Below are 7,969 nucleotides of genomic sequence, written 5' to 3' on the forward strand. Positions count from 1 at the left end.
CATACACTTTTTTGGGATCATATTTTCTATTCCGCTATTTAATCAAAAACCTCTGGGGATCAGTTAAATTGGGGGATAGTCTGTGTTGGTACGTGTGAGAGAGATCCACCTTTCCAAGTTGTTGGGGTTCATCTCATACTTCTGAAGGTTTGAGGGTGCTGCCTGTTCCATACTCCCCCTACTCCTAGCCTTTTAGGGGTACAAACAATAGTAATTGGGGCCTAGTGTGGTTGTGTACGTGTGATATACATACACTTTTTTGGGATCATATTTTCTATTCCGCTATTTAATCAAAAACCTCTGGGGATCAGTTAAATTGGGGGATAGTCTGTGTTGGTACGTGTGAGAGAGATCCACCTTTCCAAGTTGTTGGGGTTCATCTCATACTTCTGAAGGTTTGAGGGTGCTGCCTGTTCCATACTCCCCCTACTCCTAGCCTTTTAGGGGTACAAACAATAGTAATTGGGGCCTAGTGTGGTTGTGTACGTGTGATATACATACACTTTTTTGGGATCATATTTTCTATTCCGCTATTTAATCAAAAACCTCTGGGGATCAGTTAAATTGGGGGATAGTCTGTGTTGGTACGTGTGAGAGAGATCCACCTTTCCAAGTTGTTGGGGTTCATCTCATACTTCTGAAGGTTTGAGGGTGCTGCCTGTTCCATACTCCCCCTACTCCTAGCCTTTTAGGGGTACAAACAATAGTAATTGGGGCCTAGTGTGGTTGTGTACGTGTGATATACATACACTTTTTTGGGATCATATTTTCTATTCCGCTATTTAATCAAAAACCTTTGGGGATCAGTTAAATTGGGGGATAGTCTGTGTTGGTACGTGTGAGAGAGATCCACCTTTCCAAGTTGTTGGGGTTCATCTCATACTTCTGAAGGTTTGAGGGTGCTGCCTGTTCCATACTCCCCCTACTCCTAGCCTTTTAGGGGTACAAACAATAGTAATTGGGGCCTAGTGTGGTTGTGTACGTGTGATATACATACACTTTTTTGGGATCATATTTTCTATTCCGCTATTTAATCAAAAACCTCTGGGGATCAGTTAAATTGGGGGATAGTCTGTGTTGGTACGTGTGAGAGAGATCCACCTTTCCAAGTTGTTGGGGTTCATCTCATACTTCTGAAGGTTTGAGGGTGCTGCCTGTTCCATACTCCCCCTACTCCTAGCCTTTTAGGGGTACAAACAATAGTAATTGGGGCCTAGTGTGGTTGTGTACGTGTGATATACATACACTTTTTTGGGATCATATTTTCTATTCCGCTATTTAATCAAAAACCTCTGGGGATCAGTTAAATTGGGGGATAGTCTGTGTTGGTACGTGTGAGAGAGATCCACCTTTCCAAGTTGTTGGGGTTCATCTCATACTTCTGAAGGTTTGAGGGTGCTGCCTGTTCCAGACTCCCCCTACTCCTAGCCTTTTAGGGGTACAAACAATAGTAATTGGGGCCTAGTGTGGTTGTGTACGTGTGATATACATACACTTTTTTGGGATCATATTTTCTATTCCGCTATTTAATCAAAAACCTTTGGGGATCAGTTAAATTGGGGGATAGTCTGTGTTGGTACGTGTGAGAGAGATCCACCTTTCCAAGTTGTTGGGGTTCATCTCATACTTCTGAAGGTTTGAGGGTGCTGCCTGTTCCATACTCCCCCTACTCCTAGCCTTTTAGGGGTACAAACAATAGTAATTGGGGCCTAGTGTGGTTGTGTACGTGTGATATACATACACTTTTTTGGGATCATATTTTCTATTCCGCTATTTAATCAAAAACCTCTGGGGATCAGTTAAATTGGGGGATAGTCTGTGTTGGTACGTGTGAGAGAGATCCACCTTTCCAAGTTGTTGGGGTTCATCTCATACTTCTGAAGGTTTGAGGGTGCTGCCTGTTCCATACTCCCCCTACTCCTAGCCTTTTAGGGGTACAAACAATAGTAATTGGGGCCTAGTGTGGTTGTGTACGTGTGATATACATACACTTTTTTGGGATCATATTTTCTATTCCGCTATTTAATCAAAAACCTCTGGGGATCAGTTAAATTGGGGGATAGTCTGTGTTGGTACGTGTGAGAGAGATCCACCTTTCCAAGTTGTTGGGGTTCATCTCATACTTCTGAAGGTTTGAGGGTGCTGCCTGTTCCATACTCCCCCTACTCCTAGCCTTTTAGGGGTACAAACAATAGTAATTGGGGCCTAGTGTGGTTGTGTACGTGTGATATACATACACTTTTTTGGGATCATATTTTCTATTCCGCTATTTAATCAAAAACCTTTGGGGATCAGTTAAATTGGGGGATAGTCTGTGTTGGTACGTGTGAGAGAGATCCACCTTTCCAAGTTGTTGGGGTTCATCTCATACTTCTGAAGGTTTGAGGGTGCTGCCTGTTCCATACTCCCCCTACTCCTAGCCTTTTAGGGGTACAAACAATAGTAATTGGGGCCTAGTGTGGTTGTGTACGTGTGATATACATACACTTTTTTGGGATCATATTTTCTATTCCGCTATTTAATCAAAAACCTCTGGGGATCAGTTAAATTGGGGGATAGTCTGTGTTGGTACGTGTGAGAGAGATCCACCTTTCCAAGTTGTTGGGGTTCATCTCATACTTCTGAAGGTTTGAGGGTGCTGCCTGTTCCATACTCCCCCCTACTCCTAGCCTTTTAGGGGTACAAACAATAGTAATTGGGGCCTAGTGTGGTTGTGTACGTGTGATATACATACACTTTTTTGGGATCATATTTTCTATTCCGCTATTTAATCAAAAACCTTTGGGGATCAGTTAAATTGGGGGATAGTCTGTGTTGGTACGTGTGAGAGAGATCCACCTTTCCAAGTTGTTGGGGTTCATCTCATACTTCTGAAGGTTTGAGGGTGCTGCCTGTTCCATACCCCCCCTACTCCTCATCTAGCCTTTTAGGGGTACAAACAATAGTAATTGGGGCCTAGTGTGGTTGTGTACGTGCGAGATACATACACTTTTTTTGATCATATTTCCTATTCCGCTATTCAATAAAAACCTTTGAGGATCAATTGAATTGCGGGATAGTCTGTGTCGGTACGTGTGAGAGAGATCCACCTTTCCAAGTTGTTGGGGTTCATCTCATACTTCTGAAGGTTTGAGGGTGCTGCCTGTTCCATACCCCCCCTACTCCTCATCTAGCCTTTTAGGGGTACAAACAATAGTAATTGGGGCCTAGTGTGGTTGTGTACGTGCGAGATACATACACTTTTTTTGATCATATTTCCTATTCCGCTATTCAATAAAAACCTTTGGGGATCAATTAAATTGCGGGATAGTCTGTGTCGGTACGTGTGAGATCCACCTTTCCAAGTTTTTGGGGTTCATCTCATACTTCTGAAGCTTTGAGGGTGCTGCCTGTTCCATACTCCTCCTCCTCCTCATCCATCCTTTTAGGTGTACAAACAATAGTAATTGGGGCCTAGTGTGCTTCTGTACGTGTGAGATACATACACATTTTTTGATCATATTTCCTATTCCGCTATTCAATAAAAACCTTTGGGGATCAATTAAATTGCGGAATAGTCTGTGTCGGTACGTGTGAGATCCACCTTTCCAAGTTTTTGGGGTTCATCTCATACTTCTGAAGGTTTGAGGGTGCTGCCTGTTCCATACTCCCCCTACTCCTAGCCTTTTAGGGGTACAAACAATAGTAATTGGGGCCTAGTGTGGTTGTGTACGTGTGATATACATACACTTTTTTGGGATCATATTTTCTATTCCGCTATTTAATCAAAAACCTCTGGGGATCAGTTAAATTGGGGGATAGTCTGTGTTGGTACGTGTGAGAGAGATCCACCTTTCCAAGTTGTTGGGGTTCATCTCATACTTCTGAAGGTTTGAGGGTGCTGCCTGTTCCATACTCCCCCTACTCCTAGCCTTTTAGGGGTACAAACAATAGTAATTGGGGCCTAGTGTGGTTGTGTACGTGTGATATACATACACTTTTTTGGGATCATATTTTCTATTCCGCTATTTAATCAAAAACCTCTGGGGATCAGTTAAATTGGGGGATAGTCTGTGTTGGTACGTGTGAGAGAGATCCACCTTTCCAAGTTGTTGGGGTTCATCTCATACTTCTGAAGGTTTGAGGGTGCTGCCTGTTCCATACTCCCCCCTACTCCTAGCCTTTTAGGGGTACAAACAATAGTAATTGGGGCCTAGTGTGGTTGTGTACGTGTGATATACATACACTTTTTTGGGATCATATTTTCTATTCCGCTATTTAATCAAAAACCTCTGGGGATCAGTTAAATTGGGGGATAGTCTGTGTTGGTACGTGTGAGAGAGATCCACCTTTCCAAGTTGTTGGGGTTCATCTCATACTTCTGAAGGTTTGAGGGTGCTGCCTGTTCCATACTCCCCCTACTCCTAGCCTTTTAGGGGTACAAACAATAGTAATTGGGGCCTAGTGTGGTTGTGTACGTGTGATATACATACACTTTTTTGGGATCATATTTTCTATTCCGCTATTTAATCAAAAACCTCTGGGGATCAGTTAAATTGGGGGATAGTCTGTGTTGGTACGTGTGAGAGAGATCCACCTTTCCAAGTTGTTGGGGTTCATCTCATACTTCTGAAGGTTTGAGGGTGCTGCCTGTTCCATACTCCCCCCTACTCCTAGCCTTTTAGGGGTACAAACAATAGTAATTGGGGCCTAGTGTGCTTCTGTACGTGTGAGATACATACACATTTTTTGATCATATTTCCTATTCCGCTATTCAATAAAAACCTTTGGGGATCAATTAAATTGCGGGATAGTCTGTGTCGGTACGTGTGAGATCCACCTTTCCAAGTTTTTGGGGTTCATCTCATACTTCTGAAGCTTTGAGGGTGCTGCCTGTTCCATACTCCTCCTCCTCCTCATCCATCCTTTTAGGTGTACAAACAATAGTAATTGGGGCCTAGTGTGCTTCTGTACGTGTGAGATACATACACATTTTTTGATCATATTTCCTATTCCGCTATTCAATAAAAACCTTTGGGGATCAATTAAATTGCGGGATAGTCTGTGTCGGTACGTGTGAGATCCACCTTTCCAAGTTTTTGGGGTTCATCTCATACTTCTGAAGCTTTGAGGGTGCTGCCTGTTCCATACTCCTCCTCCTCCTCATCCATCCTTTTAGGTGTACAAACAATAGTAATTGGGGCCTAGTGTGCTTCTGTACGTGTGAGATACATACACATTTTTTGATCATATTTCCTATTCCGCTATTCAATAAAAACCTTTGGGGATCAATTAAATTGCGGAATAGTCTGTGTCGGTACGTGTGAGATCCACCTTTCCAAGTTTTTGGGGTTCATCTCATACTTCTGAAGCTTTGAGGGTGCTGCCTGTTCCATACTCCTCCTCCTCCTCATCCATCCTTTTAGGTGTACAAACAATAGTAATTGGGGCCTAGTGTGTTTCTGTACGTGTGAGATACATACACTTTTTTTGATCATATTTCCTATTCCGCTATTCAATAAAAACCTTTGGGGATCAATTGAATTGCGGGATAGTCTGTGTCGGTACGTGTGAGAGAGATCCACCTTTCCAAGTTGTTGGGGTTCATCTCATACTTCTGAAGGTTTGAGGGTGCTGCCTGTTCCATACCCCCCCTACTCCTCATCTAGCCTTTTAGGGGTACAAACAATAGTAATTGGGGCCTAGTGTGGTTGTGTACGTGCGAGATACATACACTTTTTTTGATCATATTTCCTATTCCGCTATTCAATAAAAACCTTTGAGGATCAATTGAATTGCGGGATAGTCTGTGTCGGTACGTGTGAGAGAGATCCACCTTTCCAAGTTGTTGGGGTTCATCTCATACTTCTGAAGGTTTGAGGGTGCTGCCTGTTCCATACTCCCCCTACTCCTCATCTAGCCTTTTAGGGGTACAAACAATAGTAATTGGGGCCTAGTGTGGTTGTGTACGTGTGATATACATACACTTTTTTTGGATCATATTTTCTATTCCGCTATTCAATAAAAACCTTTCTAGGGCAAGATCTTAAATTACAGAAATATGAGGAGACCGTCAAATAAGGGCCGTGGCCTGGGTCGTGGTGCTGCTGGTAGAGCTCCTGTTGCAAGGAGAGGACATGGTCGATCTGTGCCAGCTACACGCACAAGTGAAACACCTTCCTCAAGTGTGAGTAGGCGACAGAACCTGCATCAGTATTTGGTAGGGCATCAAACGCCCCTAGAAGTGATGAGGCCAGAACAAGTTGAGGCGATAGTAGATTGGTTTGCTGCTGACAGTGCCTCCAGTTCCTTCACATTGTCTCCCACCCAGTCTACTGCAGAAAGGTCAGAGTTGGCACCTGCAGCCAATGTCCAACCGTCTTTCACCTCACCCCCTTGCAAATCAGGCCAGCAGTCTGAGCCCCAAGCCATACAGCAGTCTCTTATTCTTTTTGAGGACTCTGTCAGCAGGGTTTCCCAGGGCCATCCACCTAGCCCTGCCCCAGAAGTGGAAGAGATTGAGTGCAGCGATGCCCAACCACTTATTCCTCAAGATGAGTACATGCAAGGATCATCGCAGCACGTCTCCGATGATGACGAAACGCAGGTGCCAACTGCTGCGGCGTTCAGCATTGTGGAGACCGACAAGGAGGGCAGGGGTGAAGACTGGGTGGAAGATGATGTGGAGGACGATGAGGTCCTCGACCCCACATGGAATGAACGTCATGCAGGTGAACTGAGTAGTTTGGAGGAAGAGGGAGCAGGGTGCAGAAGCGGAGCGGCCGTGCCCTAGACACTACGCCCGCTACTGCCCAACGCAGCAAGGGAACGAGCGCACCAAAGTCAGCTCAAAGGAGTTCTCTAGCGTGGAAGTTCTTTAGAAAATGTGCTGATGACAGGACACGAGTGGTTTGCACCCTGTGCAATCAGAGCTTGAAGCGAGGCATGAACCTTCTCAACCTGAGCACAACCTGCATGATCAGGCATCTAAGTGCAAAGCACGAGCTGCAGTGGAGTACACACCTTCAAAACCAAGAAACGTCTCTGGCTCATCCTGCTTCCTCTTCTGCTGCAGTCTCGGCCGCTCCAGCCACATCTGTAGTGATACCGGCACCTGCCACCCCGCAAACAGACGATCTGTCAGCAACACCACCACCTGGGTCACCAACAACCATCTCCACAATGTCCCGTGGAAGCGTTCAGCTTTCCATCTCCCAAACACTTGAGAGGAAGAGGAAGTACCCCCCTACCCACCCGCGATCCCTGGCCCTGAATGCCAGCATTTCAAAATTATTGGCCTTTGAAATGCTGTCATTCCGTCTGGTGGAGACGCACAGTTTTAAAAACCTTATGTCGGTGGCTGTCTCACAGTACGTCGTGCCCAGCCGCCACTACTTTTCCAGGCAAGCCATCCCTTCCCTGCACAACCAAGTGGGGGAAAAAATCAGGTGTGCACTGCGCAACGCCATCTGTGCCAAGGTCCACCTAACTACGGATACGTGGACCAGTAAGCACGGTCAGGGGCGTTATATCTCCCTAACGGCACACTGGGTAAATGCAGTGGCGGATGGGCCTGAGGCGGATAGCAATTTGGCGCATGTCCTTCCACCACCGAGGATTGCAGGGCGCTTCAGTTTGCCTCCTGTTCCTAACTCCTCCTACTCCGCTTCCTCATCCTCTACCGCCTCCTCATCCGGACAGCGTAACACCTTCACCACCAACTTCAGCACGGCCAGGGGTAAACGACAGCAGGCAGTTTTACAACTTGCCTGTTTGGGGGACAAACCACACACCGCGCAGGAGTTGTGGAGGAGCATGGAACAGCAGACAAATGAGTGGTTGCTGCCAGCGAGCCTCAAGCCCGGCCTGGTGGTGTGCGATAACGGGCGAAATCTCATAGCAGCTCTGGGCCTAGCCGGTTTGACGCACATCCCTTGCCTGGCGCATGTGCTGAATTTGGTGGTGCAGAGGTTCCTTAAAAACTACCCCG

The sequence above is a fragment of the Pelophylax lessonae genome, assembly GCF_965119305.1.
Source record: "Pelophylax lessonae genome assembly, chromosome: 12".
Taxonomy (NCBI): Eukaryota; Metazoa; Chordata; class Amphibia; order Anura; family Ranidae; genus Pelophylax; species Pelophylax lessonae.